We start from the raw sequence: 18,321 nt of genomic DNA, 5'->3' as shown, positions 1-18,321 counted from the left end.
ATAGGGCTTCCCTGGTGGCGCAGTGGTTACGAATCCACCTGCCAATACGGGGACACAGGTTCGAGCCCTGGTCTGGGAAGATCCCACATGCCACGGGGCAACTAAGCCTGTGTGCCACAACTACTGAGCCTGTGCTCTAGAGCCCGTGAGCCACGACTACTGAGCCCACGTTCCTAGAGCCCGTGCTCCACAACAAGAGAAGCCACCTCAATGAGAAGCCCACGCACCCCAACGAAGAGTAGCCCCTGCTCGCCGCAACTCGAGGAAGCCCGTGCGCAGCAACGAAGACGAACGCAGCCAAAATTAATTAAAAAAAACAACTAAATAATAGTTGTAGCAGGCATAAAAGGTATATTCTGAACAACTTTCACCAAAAGTCTGAAAATGTAGATGAAACAGACAAATCTCGAGAATATAAATTACTGAAAGTGATTAAAGAAGAAATAGAAAGCCTGAATCATCCTAAACCTTTACTTCTGCTGAGTCAGCAGTTAAACATTTTTCTAACTTGGAAGATACCAGGTCCAGCTTTACAAATGAGTTTTACCAAACAGGTAATTTCAATCTTATTATAAAGTCTTCCAGAAACAGAAAAAGAAGAAACTCTCTCTTCAAGTCGTTTTATGGGCCTATCAAAACCTTGACACAAAAACCCCACAAAGACAGTATAAATGAAGAAAAGTACAAGCTTATCTCAACTCTGAATATAAATGCAGACCCTAAACAAAAGATGAGCAAACTACAGATCATGACCAAACTGAGAGTAACTCAAGAGTAAGTTTAACGTTTGAAAATTTCAGGTAATTCACCATATTAACAGATGAGATGCAGAAAAAAATTGTGTGCAGCCAAAGCCTGGAGTCAAATGTAAAAACATAAATTAAGCTTTGTAATGTTCTTTGTAGGCTAATTACACCTTCCCTGCATACCTGGTAATTTCACAGTAGGTAAAGCAGTGAAAAGAAGCTAATTTCTTTCTTAAGTAGAGACATGCATATGCAAAAACAGCATATAAAGAAAAGCCAGACCCGGGTGGGGGTGGGGTGGGGTGGGGGAACATACTTAAAAGAAACTAACACACCACTGTAAGGCAGTTATATTCCAATAAAGATGTAAAAAAAAAAAAAAAAAAGTCCCCAAGACAGCCATCATTAAACACATTTCCCTCTTTATTCAAAACATTAACTGAGCCTCTAACTGTACACTGAGACACTGTACTTGACAAGATGTACAGTAATAAAAACAAAAAAAGGTACAGACTTTTTCTTGCATAGCTTCCCACTACTAATTGATAAAACAGTATATTTTGGTGGAAAAGTAAATTGATGTGAACTTTCTGGAGAGTGATTTGGCAAAACGTATCAAAACAAAAAATATTAAAAATATTCATAACCCTTTGACTTCAGAAATGATTAGAGATTCGGCCAAGGCTTATGGACAAGAATTGTTTCTATAGCATAATTAATTTTTTGTACAAAAAGCTGAATTCATTGTTTCTGAAAACTGCTGAGTAACTTTAGTTTGTTTACAGTCTCTAGTACCACAGATTCAAAACATATTTTGAACATGTATTTTGCCTCTCAATCCAACTATATGATCCAAAAAGTGATCAGGCAACTTGTAAACAATTTATTACCATTTATAGAATACATTAAAAAAAATCCTTGCCCAGCAGGATACTAGCTTTATTTTTTTTTAATTTTTATTTATTTATTTTTTTGTGGTACGCGGGCCTCTCACTGTTGTGGCCTCTCCCGTTGCAGAGCACGGGCTCCGGACGCTCAGGCTTAGCGGCCATGGCTCACGGGCCCAGCCGCTATGCGGCATGTGGGATCTTCCCGGACTGGGGCACGAACCCATGTCCCCTGCATCGGCAGGCGGACTCTCAACCACTGCGCCACCAGGGAAGTCCCCGAGCTTTATTTTTAAAATTGCTGAATCTTTGCATAAATTTTTAAAAAGACAAACATATTTCATTTTATTCTGTGTTTTAAAAAATGCCATCACTTGTTTCTTTTAAAAATTTTTCATCCATTTAAAAATGTTTTGAAGTTCAACTGTTCAATTTAAGGTAGAAATTTCATAGTATTTAAATTAAACCTTACCCTTGTCTTGACTGAACCTAAGAACTCTGCTGGAGTCCTTGTTGGCCTCTTGGTCATGCTTTCCCTAAGACATGGAATCTCATCTTTACTGGTCATCACCTGCTATGTCTAAATGAGCCCATGGAGAATGTGTCCCATTCAGGTATGCTGTGGCTGGACATGACCCTGCAGACCTATATTGCCCACTGTTATTAACAGCAATGAGCTGACAATCTGTAATCTGCCTTATACAACGTTCAAATAGAGACATCCCCCAGACATGGTTCTCCATTTCAATGCTGGCCTCAAGTAGTCTGGTATGCCACCAGTATGAACTGGTAAAAGTTCTAGTGATACCTGTCCCTCCCCCCCGACCCCCAAGCTATGTCTGTGGCACCTGTTAAGGACGGTCGAAACATTGCTGATGAACTTTGGATTGAAGATGTACACATAACAGAGAACGTCAGCTAATACCCTTGGCTCAGCATTAATGTTACTGACTTGTATGGTCTCCCCACTCTTGGCTCCGATGACATCTCCTGGCTTGAAGGCTTAGGCTTGAGGTTACGTTCACCAAGAGGGCCAGACCTGTTACATTAAGTGGCAAGCTGAGCTTGTGGCAGTCACAATGGCTGAACACACGGCAGCTCCTCCCAGGTCAGCCCTCAGGAAGTTGATGTTTGCAGACACCTTGATAAGATTACCACCAGGGTCAAAGGACATCCCCTTCCCAAAAATACGAGTGGCACTTTACTTGCATTGAGGCTGCCTCTGTAGTGAATCTGCAAGAAGACCAGATGTTCATTACGTCATTTGGCCACACTTTAAAAAGATCCAATTTCTGGGTCTTCAGTCCAAGACTTAGGTGTGATGTAGACCTGAGCTTTTACTCTTAGAACTTTAAGATTCTTCTCCATTATTTCTGCAAATATGGTAGGTATCATCTCATAGGCTGGTGTCCCCATCAAATAGGAGGCCAAGTTCTGCCCAGAAGCAAATAGGACTCCTTTCTACCAGGCCTGCGAGTCCCCACTTCCACGTAGCTAAGCAAAGGCAAGAGTTTTGTCTTTCTGCTTCAGCTCCACACATTCGTATAGACCAAGATATGCCTCTCGGGCTTCCCTGGTGGCGCAGTGGTTGAGAGTCCGCCTGCCCATGCGGGGGACACGGGTTCGTGCCCCGGTCTGGGAAGATCCCACATGCCGCGGAGCGACTGGGCCCGTGAGCCATGGCCGCTGAGCCTGTGCGTCCGGAGCCTGTGCTCCGCAACAGGAGAGGCCACAACAGTGAGAGGCCTGCGTACCGCAAAAAAAAAAAAAAAGATATGCCTCTCCCACTGCTGGGCAACCCCATGGATACTCCTCCACAGATGAGATCTCTCCGTCATGAAGCTGCCTGCACTCTGCTGGAGTAGCAACACTGGACCTTTTTTACCTTCATTCTGGTTTTCCTGGTCATTTGTTCTATCTGCCTTTTTACCCAGGATAACAGGATGGTGGAGAAGTCAGGACGCAGGCCATAAAAGGTTTGTGCTTTGCCTGCCTTCGGAGGTGGTTCAGAATGACCAAATTTCTCTTGATATTTCAGAAATCAGTTTATCACGATTATCTCCTGTCCATGTAAACTGTGAAGCAACTTCTTTTCCTTTGGCACAGATTCCTCAAACAAGGCCCTTTGTTATGGCTGTGGTAGGGAGACCCTAGTCCCAAAGATGCTTTATGCCCAGGCCCAGATAGGGACTCTGTTTATCATCTTAAAAACTGGAAACAGCCTCAGACTTCATACAGATAGTCATACAAATGAATATTATTTGTATGTCATTAAATATTATGTTTGCAAATCACATTAATGGACAGGGAAACTGTTCCCCAAAATAAAACATTAAGGGAAAAAAGCAAAATCAACACTATTCATGATTGAATATCATACAGGCATCACAAGTCATGTTTCAAAGTGATGGAAGACAGCAGCATAATTGTTAAGTCACAGACTCTGGAGTGAGATGTGAGTTTGAATCCCGTCTCTATCACTATTACGAGCTTTGTGAACTTTTAAAATCTCTCTGTGATTCAGTTTGCTCATGTGACAAAAGTAGATAATGACAGTACTTATATTAGGGACTCTTGAAAAGATTCAGTGAGTTAATATGTATAAAGTGCTTACAAGAGTGATACCACATTGTAAATGCTCAATAAATATAAGCTATTCTTATTAAATGATACAAGAAACTATTAATGACATAAATGAAGAAAGCAGGATTTAACATTATGTACAGTATGATTCTAGTTTTGTAAAACCAACTGCCTTCTCTTTTCATCACCCCCCCCCCCCCCCCCCCCGCAGTTCTCCCCTGCGTGTATGCAAAGAAAACTCCGGAAGGCAAGACACTTAAATGCTGACGCTGAAGGATATGATTCAGGAACTTTTTTTTCCTTTTTAGACGTTTTCATTTTAAAATTTCCAACAAGCACTATATATTTCTTTTAAAATTAGAGAGAAATGCTTTTTTTATTTTTTAAAGGACTCCCGTTTCTTCTTGTTGGGCCACGGTACTCTGCCTCAGTGCTAGCATGCTCTTTTTTTTTTTTTTCCCCACAGAGATCCAATTTAGGGACATAACTTTCAGGTTAGTAGATAAGATAAAAGAAGGATGAGTAGAGGAAAACATATCAAAAATACCAGAATGATGTCTAAAGGAGAATATATCAGAAAGGAAAAATTGGCGGGTGCCCACGTCATGGAGGAGAAAAGTAATTTCCATATTTCCATGTAGAGAAATGCGTCAGCTAGTGATGACATTCATGATAAAAGTTAGCACAAGGCTGGGGATAAGGAAAATGAGTTTTTCCCCCATCTAGGTTGATTTCCTTAGGTTTTGTGTTCACAGCCTACCGAAGTCAAGATGTCCCGTATATTACATAGGGACAAAAATTTGAATGATAAGGTTAAGTGACACAGATATGTCTGAAAACAAAGCCTACTTCTTTAGAAAATAAAATACATGATTTGAAGAAGGAGTAATACACCGAAGTTACCTTTCTTTTAATTTGAATATATTTTTGTCTTTATAAATCAATCTACTGTAACAAAAATGTCCCTGGAGTGCTATCATATTTTCTGCCTGCCCAGCATCTTTTGGACACCGTTGAAATGTTTGAGGAATTTCTTTCCTTATTGGCCCTACTTCCCTAGGTCAGAAGCCAGAAAACCTGTTCCCTCAGACTCCTAAGAAGCTTAAAGGAGGAAATCCCAGCTTGCAATACCCAAGCCCTTTCTCAGAATTTTCAGTCCATTTCACTGTGACTTGTCAACCTGAATGTAGAAATGGAGTGGGATCCATGTAAAAAGTGAAAAAGAATGCAATGTTTGGTCAGATGCTAAACTGGATCCTGGGAGCCACACATACGAATGACTTTCTTTTTAAGCCAATTGCTATCAACCACAAAAAACCAAAACAAGTCTTCAAATCTGTCATGGATGTCTGAAAACATTATTAATGATGTTACATGTATCATAAAAACCAGAGGAACAAGAAATAATCTGAATTTTTAATAATACAGTTCAACTACATCCTGATTTCTGTAATCAGCTCTATACTGCAAATTACCACTTCATCATAGTAAATTTGCAAATGTATGGGGAAGCTTAAAAAGACACCAACCACCTTATACAATCACCTCCGCACATTTAGAAAACAAGATTCATTGACCAAGTCTGCTTAAATTTTAAAAGATGAACGTATTCAGTGATAATTTTATTTTGCAGAGCAGAAAGAAGCACAGGGGAGCTTCTAAATGTTGGCTCTCATTATACTTCCAATTATTTCAATTATTTCAGATCATGCATAAAGCAATTTCCCCTCTGACAAAATACTGGATAAAGATATCCAAAGGAATCCAAATAGCAGCAGTCTTTGTACATATGGTAAATTATCTTCTTGGGGGGGAAAAGCTGTAAGTTAGGTGATGCAATATGAATTTGATTTTCTTGTGGAAACACTATTATAACAAAGGCTTGAGTCACTAAATCTATTCCAACTTTAAATATATGACTACCAACACTGTATTTAATCAACTCTTCTGTAATATTTCAAACATGATTCTAAAAAACCAATACGGCAACCAAAATAATAAGACCATGCCAAGTATGATTCCTGATTGAGTTCATGAGAAAAATCAGAGGTTAAAGACATAAATCTTTCTTTGGGTAAAGGTAAGGTATCCATTTAGCCCACAAGCCAATGAACGCTTTCTTAACAACTTTCTTACTTCTTAGGCATGGCTTTTCAATAGCCATGTTTGTCCTGCATACCCTGGGCCCTAATTCTATCCAATGTAATAAACACTGACCTACTAGAATTGTCTGTTGCATCATGAAACTAAGATTATTTGGGGGGAAAGGGTCACTTCAATGCTTTTAGAGAAAATGTCATTTTTGCTAAGCTCCTTTTATAATTCAAGGACTAGATAAGGGCTTTCTATAAATAAAAAACAGAAGATTTCTGATTTTCTTAAGATTCTAGTTCCTCAACGCCACCATCTATACTTTGAACCTTAATGTTAAGTCATGGATGTCTTTAAGATGAAGATAACCAACATTTACTTCTTCAGTATTTTCTATCCATCCTTCCAACCCTCAAAGTGTGCATTTATACCATCAGCAAGCTTAAAAGCTTTGAAATAAATGATGCCCACACTCAAAAAACAATTAATTATTGTGTATATATCAAAACTTTCCACCTCAACCTGAAGTCTTATATGTTACCTTACATATTATAGTAATAAAGTAAACTATAATCAGTGTGATGACTTCTTTTTTATTTTATTTTCTTTGGAAGTACAGTTAATTCACAATGTTGTGTTAGTTTCTGGTGCAAAGCAAAGTGATTCAGCTTTACATACATATATGTATATATATATATTTTTTTCATATTCTTTTCCATTATAGTTTATTACATGATATTGAATATAGTTCCCTGTGCTATACAGTAGGATCCTGTTGTTTATCTATTTTATATATAGTAGGTTGTATCTGTTAATCCCAAACTCCTAATTTATCCCTCCCTCTCCCCTTTCCCCTTTGGTAACCATAAGCTTGTTTTCTATGTCTGTGAGTCTGTTTCTGTTTTGTAAATAAGTTCATTTGTATCATATTTTAGATTCCACATATAAGTGGTATCATATGATATTTGTCTTTCTCTGACATACTTCACTTAGTATGATAATCGCTAGGTCCATTCATGTTGCTGCAAATGGCATTATTTCATTCTTTTTAATGGCTCAGTGATATTCCATTGTATATATGTATCACATATTCATTATCCATTCATCTGTCGATGGACATTTAGGTTGCTTCCATATCTTGTCTATTGTAAATAGTGCTGCTATGAACAGTGGGGTGCATGTATATTTTCGAATTATGGTTTTGTCCAGATATATGACCTGGAGTGGGGTTGCTGGATCATACGGTGGTTCTACTTTTAGTTTTTTAAGGAACATCCATACTGTTCTCCATAGTGGCTGCACCAATTTACATTCCCACCAACAGTGTATGAGGGTTTGCTTTTCTCCACACCCTCTCCAGCATTCGTTATTTGTAGACTACTTAATGATGGCCATTCTGACCAGTATGAGGTGATACCTCATGGTAGTTTTGGTTTGCACTTCTCTAATAATTAGCGATGTTAAGCATCTTTTCATATGCTTATTGGCCATCTGTACGTCTTCTTTGGAGAAATGTCTATTTAGATCTTCTGCCCATTTTTTGATTGGGTTGTTTGTTTTTTTGTTATTGAGTTGTATGAGCTGTTTGTGTATTTTGCAAACTAAGCCCTTGTCAGTATGTGAGGACTTCTTAAATTGTATCCCTGCTACCTCCTGGCCCAAACCCTCAGATGCAGTCTGGCTTCCCTCTAACACCTCTCTTCCCTACGTGGTACCAGGATGTTCCCTTTCTTAGGGCTCAAAAGATAAGCCTTAGTCTAGCCTCCCACTTTGCATAGAATACCTTTTTTTCATTTTTTGGTATGCCACTCATTATTTTCAAACTTTTTTATCTTCAAATAATTTTAGACTCAGAGAAAAGTTGCAAAAAAAAGTACAGAGTGTTCCCATATGCCCCTAACCAGCTTCCCCTAATATTACCATCTTCCATAACCACAGGACAACTACCAAAACCAGGAAATTAATATGTGTACAATATTTACTAAGTAAACTACAGACCTTATTCAACTTCATCAGTTTTCATTTGTTGCATTTAGATCCCTAATCCATTCGCAGTTTATTCTTATGTGTGTGGTGTGAGATATGGATCAAATTTACCTTTTTCCAAATAGCAACCCCGTTGTTCACAACAGCATTATTCATAATAGCCAAAAAATAGAAGCAACCAAAGTTAACCATAAACTGACGAATGGGTGAATTAACATGTGATATATCCACACAATGGAGTATTCCTCAGCAATAAAAAGGAAGGAAGCACTGATACATGCTACAACATGAATGAAGCTTCAAAACGTTATGTGAAGTGAAAGAGGCCTGTCACAAAGACCATGATGCCATCATTAAAAAAATCCTGCAATTTCAATATATATGTCCCTTTCAGGAGTTGTTTAAGAAGAGAATTTATGAATATCCAGGTATAAGGGCCTTCCTCTTTTTTGTTAGAAAACTGTGACTTTTAGCATTCAAGGGTGTCCTTTTTCATATTTAATGCTCTGGGGCTTACATTCTATGTTGTCTGATATCAGGATCACTACCACTTCTTTTTCTTTCCATTTATAGAGTACACTTTTGTCCATCCTTCATTTTTAGAATATCTATTTTAGCTAGGTCTCTGATATAGAACATATATTTGGGTTTTATATTGTGAACCAAATTGTAAATCTTTTTCTTCTAATAGGTAAATTAAGCTATTCACATTTATTGTTATACCTGATGTGTTTAGTCATAAATCTATCATAATATTTTATAACCATAAATTTAAAAAAATTTCCCTGTGTTTCTTTCCTCGTAAGAAGGGTATACTGACATTTAGGAAAGTTTCTTATTTTTGTTCTAGTGTCTACCTTTGTAATTATTCTTTTTAAAAATTTTATTTATTTAATTTATTTATTTTTGGCTGCATTGGGTCTTTGTTGCTGCGCACAGGCTTTCTCTAGTTGTGGCAAGTGGGGGCTACTCTTTGTTACAGTGTGCAGGCTACTCATTGCGGTGGCTTCTTTTGTTGTGGAGCACGGGCTCCAGGCGCACGGGCTTCAGTAGTTGTGGCTTGCAGGCTCAGTAGTTGCAGCTTGCGGGCTCTAGAGTGCAGGCTCAGTAGTTGTGGTCCACGGGCTTAGTTGCTCCGCAGCATGTGGGATCTTCCTGGACCAGGGCTCAAACCTGTGTCCCCTGCATTGGCAGGTGGATTCTTAACCACTGCATCACCAGGGAAGCCCTGTAATTATTCTTTTTAAACATCCTTTATTTAACTAGTCACCATCTGGATTATCAGGTTTTGCTTTTGGTAGGAGTATTCTTTATCACCCACTTACTGACTATACAACGAGTTTTTTCTGTTTTCATTTTTCCCTCTCCCTCTCCTCCCGCCTTTTAGTTACACTATTTCTACTTTGCACAGTATGTAACATTTGTGCATTAGTCTTCTACCATCATTCCTGTCATTGTTCTAGTCTAATACATGCATCTTTATATTTTTAAAGGTCATGATCAGGGCCAGTCCTATGCTGAATTTTTCTCAGCCATTACCAGGGAATCCTCTAGAATAGGGGTCAACATACTTTTTCTATAAAAGACCAAATAGTAGAGACTTGAGGCTTTGTGGACCATATGATCCCCAGTGTACTGCAGCCCTGCCAATATAGCACAAAAGCAGCCACAGATAATATGTAAACAAATGTCCGTGGCTGTGTTCCAACAGAACTTTATTTACAAAAACAAGTGGCAGTCCATGGTTTGCTAACCTTTCTCTAGTACATTCTTCAAGAGGGGTTAAGTGCAGGATTAACTTTGTATGGTCAAAACTGTTTCAGCATTGCCTTAACATCTGAAGGACAGCTTGGTTGGAAATAAAATGCTTTACTCACACTTTACTGAGGTGTTTCTTTGGTTTTAGTTTTTAAATGCTGCTCCGCTGTTCCTTTGATTTGTAGTGGTTTCATTGTTGTTTTCTTTTCTTTTCTTTTTTTTTGGCTGCAACATGTAGGATCCTAGTTCCCTGACCAGAGATCAAACCCACGCCCTCCGCATTGGGCTGAGTCTTAACCACTGGACCGCCGTGGAAGTCCCTGTAGTTTTTGGTGGTGGTGGTGGGTTTTTTTTTTTTGATGTGTGGATGTTTAAGTCTGCTGCTAGTCTAATTCTTTTGCCTTTATAAGTTATTTGACCTTTGGGTCAAGGTTTTAGAAAATCTTTCTAATATCTGTTTTAGTATGATGTGTACCAAAGTTGATCGCGCTAGGTTAACTTGCCCAGGTGCCCAGTGAACCCTCTCAATGTGTAGATTCAGGTCTTTTTCTACTTGTGGGAAGTTTCCACAGGTGTGTGGATTCAGGTTTTTCTATTTCTGGGAAAAAAATTTTAATTATAGTTTTATATATTAGCTCTTTACCATAATTTTTTAAATTATTTATTTATTTATTTTTGGCTGTGTTGGGTCTTTGTTTCTGTGCGAGGGCTTTCTCTAGTTGCAGCAAGTGGAGGCCACTCTTCATCGCAGTGCTCAGGCCTCTCACTATCGTGGCCTCTCTTGTTGCGGAGCACAGGCTCCAGATGCGCAGGCTCAGTAGTTGTGGCTCACGGGCCTAGTTGCTCCGCGGCATGTGGGATCTTCCCAGACCAGGGCTCGAACCCGTGTCCCCTGCATTGGCAGGCAGATTCTCAACCACTGCACCACCAGAGAAGCCCCCATAAAATTTTTTAATGACTCTGTCTGCCTCTTTCATTCCCAACACTTTCTCTTGGACCTGAAGGATGGCAGAATATACCACCCCAAAATATACCATTTTGGCATAAAGATTATTTTGAGGTAAAGGCACTTGAAAAACAGCAAATGCAAGAAAAAACACTCTGACTTTCCTTCTTTTTCTTAAAAGCAGGAGATGAAATTCCCACTTGAAAGATGTCTTCACTGAACCAGAAGAAAAGTAACATTTTTATCATCAAGGAATGTTCTTATCATCGAGACTGAAAGAATTCTATACCGTCAGACCTTGTTAAAATAATTATCTTCCTTTAGCTTTTCTACATAATTCAGTTACTTTTCCACAATTGCTTCTCTCTGCTCAACCTACCATCAAAACATGTAGGTTTGCCATTTCTTTGGGTCTTCATTCCTTATGACGGCTCTTGTGCCATGTAAAATTCATATAAATTTGTATGCTTTTCTCCTGATAATCTGTTTTATGCTACTTTAAACCTCAGGGACAGCCAAAAAACCCTAAGAGGGTAGAGGTAAAAATCTGCCTCCCTTCAGATACTTTTTATGTCATTTTATGTCATCCCTTCTTTACGCCATCCCTTCTTTACGCCATCCCTTCTTTACGTCATCCCTTCTTTACGTCATCCCTTCTTTACGTCATCCCTTCTTTATGTCATTCCTTCTTTATGTCATCCCTTCTTTATGTCATTCCTTCTTTATGCCATTTTTCATTTTATTGGTTATTTTCCTATCTTTCTTCAAACCCCTTACTAAATTTTCATTAGAGTATTTTCATTTGGGCACTTTTTAATTAATTCTTCATTTCTGAAATAATTTTGTCTTTTTCTTCCATTTCTTTTCTGAGTTCAATTAAATCCTTTATTTATCCTGGGTTTTGTCCATTTTGCCTTTCTGACTTAGGGTGACTTTTCATATCCTCAATGCTTGTTTGAGAATTTTTAATTCTATTTAGAGTGTGAACTTACAATTTTCTTTTGCATTATGGGGAGAATTTTCCTGAATTGATGTTTGTGATTTTTCATTTTCTGACTTTCTTTTTCTTTCTTTTTAAATAAATAAATAAATAAATAAATAAATTTAGTTTTGGCTGTGTTGGGTCTTTGTTGCTGCGCGCGGGCTTTCTCTAGTTGAGGCAAGCAGGGGCTACTCTTCGTTGCTGTGCACAGGCTTCTCGTTGTGGTGGCTTCTCTTGTTGTAGAGCACAGGCTTTAGGTGCGCAGGCTTCAGTAGCTGTGGCACAGAGCACAGGCTCAGTAGTTGTGACTCGCGGGCTCTAGAGCGCAGGCTCAGTAGTTGTGGTGCACGTGCTTAGTTGCTCCACAGCATGTGGGATCTTCCCGGACCAGGGCTCGAACCTGTGTCCCCTGCACTGGCAGGTGGATTCTTAACCACTGCACCACCAAGGAAGTCCCCATTTTCTGATTTTCTGTAAAGCTTCTCTACTGACTTTACTTTCCTTTTGTTCATTTTTATGATACTGAAAAGCTTTATAAATTCCCATTTTAACAGGTGCCCTTTTCTGTCAGCCTAGCAAAGTCCCAAAGCTTTAGTGGGGTTTTCTGTCAGAGTGTTTCGGTGGTGGGAAAGAGGTATCAATCCTGTGTGATTCTCTTTTATCTTAGAGAACCCCAAATTTTCCTTTTCTCCTTCATCCTCTAATTTCTAAAAAGTACTTATTTTCTTATTTTGCCTTTTTTTCTCTTCCAGAAGTTATACTTCTGGAAGACTGCTCTATTAAGTGATGCCTACCTTTTAAAATCATGCTTGCCCCTTTAAATCCTGTATGTCTTTAAATGGTGTACCTGGTCCTGTATTGCATCTGGCCCTTTAAATCACATGCACTTTAAAAATCCCCTCCCTAATCTCCGTGCTCTGATCTGCTTGGACATTTTTCCAGCATTTTAAACTTTAGGCTGGATTTAATCTTTCTAGTGGCCATTCCAAATAGCTCTTAGGTACCTTTGCTAGTCTCTCCTGCCTTCTCTGCAGTTTTTTTTAAGTCTGCTTTTGCTCACCAAAAGCCTTGTGGCAGAGTGGAGATGGGGCAGAAGTATACGGAACTGAGTGCTGGAACCTGTTGATTTTTTTTTCTATTTATTCACAGTCACTTTGCAGTTCTGGCACTCCCTGTCTCCAGAATAATGCTAAAGGTGTGGTTCTGTGTAGAATCTTCACAGTTGGGAAGTTGTTTAATGTTTTCACTTTGGGAGACTGATTACTACATGGCTGCCGTTGTTTTCTGCTATGTAGAAACGTGCAGGGAGCATTTTTAACCTCGGGTGATCAGAGAATGGAGAAAGAGAGGGAGACAAGATAGGCAATTTAAAAAATGGCCAGTTAGGGGCTTCCCTGGTGGCGCAGTGGTTGAGAGTCCGCTTGCCGATACAGAGGACGCGGGTTTGTGCCCCGGTCCGGGAAGACCCCACGTGCCGCGGAGTGGCTGGGCCCGTGAGCCATGGCCGCTGAGCTTGCGCGTCCGGAGCCTGTGCTCCGCAACGGGAGAGGCCACAGCAGTGAGAGGCCCGCGTACCGCAGGAAAAAAAAAAAAAAAAAGAAAGAAATGGCCAGTTAAAGGAGAAAAGCAGGGCTCTAGCTGACTGTTGCCAAGACTGGGGCAGCAGGAGAAGAGGAAACCTTTAATTTTTGTATCCAGAGTCAAACTTAGGCTGGGGCCTCTCTGGCTGGTTCTTAACACCTGATAATGCACAGTTTTGAGGGGTTTTTTGTCGGGGAGGGAAGGACCTAAACAAAATGGTTTATAAAACTGATAAAAAGCATCATCTTCACAGTGAGACTCTCCAAGCCTTCTGCATGATGAGATAAAAGTAATCAACTGAAAGAAGAAATTTAATAAACTCTTAAAATACCCAGAGCAGGTTTAGTTTAAATGGATTTTTTTTTTGCGGTACGCGGTCCTCTCACTGTTGTGGCCTCTCCCGTTGCGGAGCACAGGCTCCGGACGCGCAGGCTCAGCGGCCATGGCTCACGGGCTCAGCCGCTCTGCGGCATGTGGGATCTTCCCGGACCGGGGCACGAACCCGCGTCCCCTGCATCGGCAGGCGGACTCTCAACCACTGCGCCACTAGGGAAGCCCTAAGTGGATTTTTTTAAAGCACCTAAATATCAGATAGCAAGCTGTGTTTTGGACACCATCACTGGGTTAAAAAAGAAACAATAAAGTTGAGAAAAAAATGAAAAATCCAGTGAATGGTTGCGCTAGTTCTACTGTCATTAAGCGCAATTTCCTTTCCATTTCACACAAGTCTAAAAGTAAAAACAACGCCACAATCCATTTGCCTGCAGAAACCACTCTGTAATTTGTGACCTGAATCGCTGACAACATTTAGTAGAAAACTAAAAATGTGGGGATATTTCATTCCCTCACCATGCCACTCACTCACCCCAAGAAAAATTTGACTCCAAAGATGTAGAGTAGTGGTAAAATGTGATACTGATTACATTAATTATAAAAATGGCCACACCTTGCCTATCTGATTTACAAAGTGCTTTCACATAGGAAGGGTAGTTTTTATTCTCCTCCTATTGATGTAAAAACCAAGGTTAAATCACAGAGAGCCAAAGACGACACTAAAAGTCCTTGCCTTGAATTCTTCAAATATATGGCAATGGCGGTCAAAATATAAAGTGAGAAGCTTCCAAACCATAGCTACACTCAACGAGCTAAGCATCTTCTTGGACCAGAAGAACAAAGCGGGGAGTCAGAGCTGAAGCCAGGGACCTGATGGGGCTGAAGTCAAAGTCAGGCTCCAGGGCGGAGTAATAGCCACAAAAGGAGACCCAAGAAAGTCGCTACTGACACCTGCTGGAGGTTACGACTCACATGGACTCCACAGCTACAGCAATGGCGAGAGGCCAGGCTGCCTGCTGGTTCAGGGGGTAAGTCTTCAGGAAGCCCAGGAGCAGCACAGGACCCCCCCCCCCATTCTGGACTCGGTTCTGGACGAGGCAGGTTGAAGTAGCTACAAAACTACCAGGGAGGTGGGGCAAGCCCGGGGAGCACTAAGGGGAGAAACTTACACAAGGTGAGAACTTAAACAACGTGAGCTTGCAAACCAACATTCTAAAACACATGAAGAAACGGAACCCTGAATTAGGCCACAAAATGCACAACTAGAAGATCAGGCGACTCCAGACAAAATTAAAAGAACAGAACAAATGAAAAAGACTTAAAAGCGGGTATATTTAATAGCCTCAGAAAGATTTTTAAAACTTGGTATCATCTAAAGAGAACAGATTGATAATTGCCAGAGGCAGGGAATGGGAGGGGCATGGGGGGGGCAAAATGGGTGACGGGGTCACAAGGCACAAATTTCCAGTTATAAAATGTCCTGAGGGGCTTCCCTGGTGGCGCAGTGGATGAGAGTCCGCCTGCCGATGCAGGGGACACGGGTTCGTGCCCCGGTCCGGGAGGATCCCACATGCCGCGGAGCGGCTGGGCCCGTGAGCCATGGCCACTGAGCCTGCGCGTCCAGAGCCTGTGCTCCACAGCGGGAGAGGCCAGAACAATGAGAGACCCGCGTACCGCAAAAAAAAAAACAGAAAAAAATGTCCTGAGGATGTAAGGGACAGCATGGTGACTACAGTTCATAATACTGTATTATATACTTGAAAATTGCTACGAGAGTGGATCTTAAAAGTCTTTGTCACAAGAAAAATAATTTGTAACTGTGTGTGGTGACAGATGTTAATTACACTTATTGCGGTGATCATTTCGCAATATATACAAATATTGAATCACTACACTGTACATCTGAAACTAACATAACATTATACTCAATTATACCTCAATTTAAAAAACTTGATGCCTTGGAAATGAAAAAAATATCCATTGAACTAAAAACTCAATAGTTGGGATACACACCAGAATGAGTGAACTGGACAATCTAGTAGTGAGGAATTTATCCCTAATGTGCACACGTGCGCATGCACACACACAAAAGAACATTTAAGAGATAAGCAGAATAGACTGAAAGACTCCAATATAAGTCTAATAGGAGGTCAACAGAGGAAATGGGGGTGGGGGAGATAATGGAGATTTCATATATAATAGCTAGTGATTTTCCAGAACTAAGTTAAAGACAGGAGTCCTCAGGTGGAGTAGTCTCAGAATACTAAATAGAACACATTTTTAAAAATCCACACCTAGACATCACTGTAAAGCTAGAGTACATCAAGCATAAAGATAGACTCTTCCAGACCAGTAGGAGAAAAGAGATGGATTCCATCTGCAGAGCAACAGCAAATAATGTTATAATAGCTGTCTTCTCAAAAGAACGAGAGGGCAGAAGGCAATGAGTGATAGATCTTCAAACTGAAAAGGTGTGCAGAATTCTATACCTAGCTGAGCCATCATTCAAGAACAAAATGAAGACATTTCAGAAGGAAATTCTGTGAAAGGAATACTAAAGGATACGGAATGTCGGGAAAGAAAACAAAAAGTATGACACTCATATGTATATATGCAATGAATCTTAAAATATTTAAAATCAACCACTAATTTATTTGTTTTTAAGTGAAGCAAAGACAGTAGACCATAACAATGTGGCAGATGTGAGGTACAGGGAAGGAATGTGCTTAACAGGTAGCTAAAATATGGTAAGGTACTTGCCTGTTTGAAAAAGGTAAAGATATTGAACCACTTTGTTTTTCCTACAACGCTTTATATATTTAAACATTCTAAGAGCAACCACTAAAAGAAGAAACCTGCAAGCTATTGTTTCCAAGCCAGCAGAGGAAATTCTTTAGAAAGGGATGAAAAACCTATCAAGACAACCAGGAATTAAGAAATAAGGAAAAAAGAATAAGAGATCAAGTGTGACAATGAAAAAACACACACGTACACCCAACTGTATTACTAATCACAATAAAGTAAGTAGATTTAACTCCCCTATTTAAAATAAAAATACCAAGAGCCACGTCTTCTGTTTGCAGTGCTCTGATTTCTGTGAAAATTATTAGTGTATTTGGGGGACTTAGTGCTGAAACGCAGCTGATGGTTCAAATGGACAATATCTGAAATGTTTATGACCTTTACAAATGGGTTTCAAGCTGAAGGTAAATGAGAAGGAAACAGTAAGACCAACAGAAACAGTCAGAAACATTGGGACTAGAGACAAAATGTAGCTGTTTATAAAGAACATCAATCAGCTCTAAAGAGACAAGAAAAGGCACCAGTACTTAAACATTACTTGGCTAATTGTTGACTTCATTTTAGTCTGTTCTGTTATTACGGCTTCGGACAACATACCAGACATCCTCTTGTATGCTACAGATGTATCAAACCACCTTAAATTACTGCAAGCTAACTGCTGATGCTAACTGCGTGAAGCCCAGGCTGAGCTACAGAAATACTCTCCCTGCTGTCCCAACGTCATCGCTACTCTGGGACCTTCATTCCCAACTTGTAACCTAGAAGGAAGCAACGTGCTGATCTCTAAGGGGAATGCCAGCCTTAGGCTGGATGCTAGCCTTTCCTCTTTAGACTAACTTAATCCACAAGCACTCACACTTCTGTGAGTCCTTCAACTCCTGACACTAGCATCAGTGGATTCCTGAGCCGGAGGGATGAGAAAGCTGGGGTCTCGGCAGGCAAGTGACTTGTGCCCAGATGTACCTGTTGCAGGGACAGAAGCCAAGACCAGAACCCAGATCCGTCCCCCACCTCCACGCCAGGGCTTTTCCACGCTACGTCGTACGTCAGGTCTACGAGAGCAAGGACCGAAAGGATAATGAAGTAACTCCATTCTCGTTCCTCACAGCTGCCCTGGCCTGGTCCTCCACACCTTCTCTGTTCTAAATCTTCTCTCTGCTGAGCAATCCGTGGTTCCTGGGTGGGCTCACGAGATGTTCTCAGCAGAGGCTCAGGACGGTGTCCCTTCCAATCCACCATTCCCTTGAAGGCTGGCATCCCTCCCAGGCTGCCCTTTCCCCTTCGAGCCAGAAAAGCTCCTTCAAACACACGGAAGAAGCCAGTGCAGTCATTTCAATCTTGATGCAACTTTGTTTCTAAAAGCAGACATGTAGCTTTAGTTGCCTCTTCAAGGAAACAAGACCAGGTAGCCACTTGGCTAAACACAGCCATGCTCAGTGTGGGAAAGAATCAAGTCCCTTTGTTGATAGCTCTGGGCAAGGGGAGAGTCTCACATTTTAGAAACCTTTCTTGGAGTAACCATACTTCCAAGTAAAATACATGCAAACGCGAAACCACTGGAAAATTCCTAAGCCACAAATGTTTCAATATGGACCAGGATCAGAGTCAGAAACAGAAGTTGAGGGC

The 18,321-nt window shown here is 40.4% G+C and overlaps 1 protein-coding gene and 1 pseudogene across 3 annotated transcripts in view; both read right to left on the bottom strand.

Annotated features, from left to right (window-relative positions):
- UBE3D (ubiquitin protein ligase E3D) overlaps nucleotides 1-18,321 on the bottom strand; it is a 325,583-nt gene that overhangs the window by 198,791 nt on the left and 108,471 nt on the right. The window lies entirely within an intron of this gene.
- On the bottom strand, nucleotides 1,990-17,952 carry LOC113606210 (cytosol aminopeptidase-like; annotated as a pseudogene).

This window comes from Aethalodelphis obliquidens, unplaced genomic scaffold (genome assembly GCF_003676395.1).
Source record: "Aethalodelphis obliquidens isolate GAN/ISIS:26980383/991018 unplaced genomic scaffold, ASM367639v1 scaffold3, whole genome shotgun sequence".
Taxonomy (NCBI): Eukaryota; Metazoa; Chordata; class Mammalia; order Artiodactyla; family Delphinidae; genus Aethalodelphis; species Aethalodelphis obliquidens.
The sequence above is the reverse complement of the archived record's forward strand: the minus strand, read 5'-3'. Positions and strand labels throughout refer to the sequence as shown.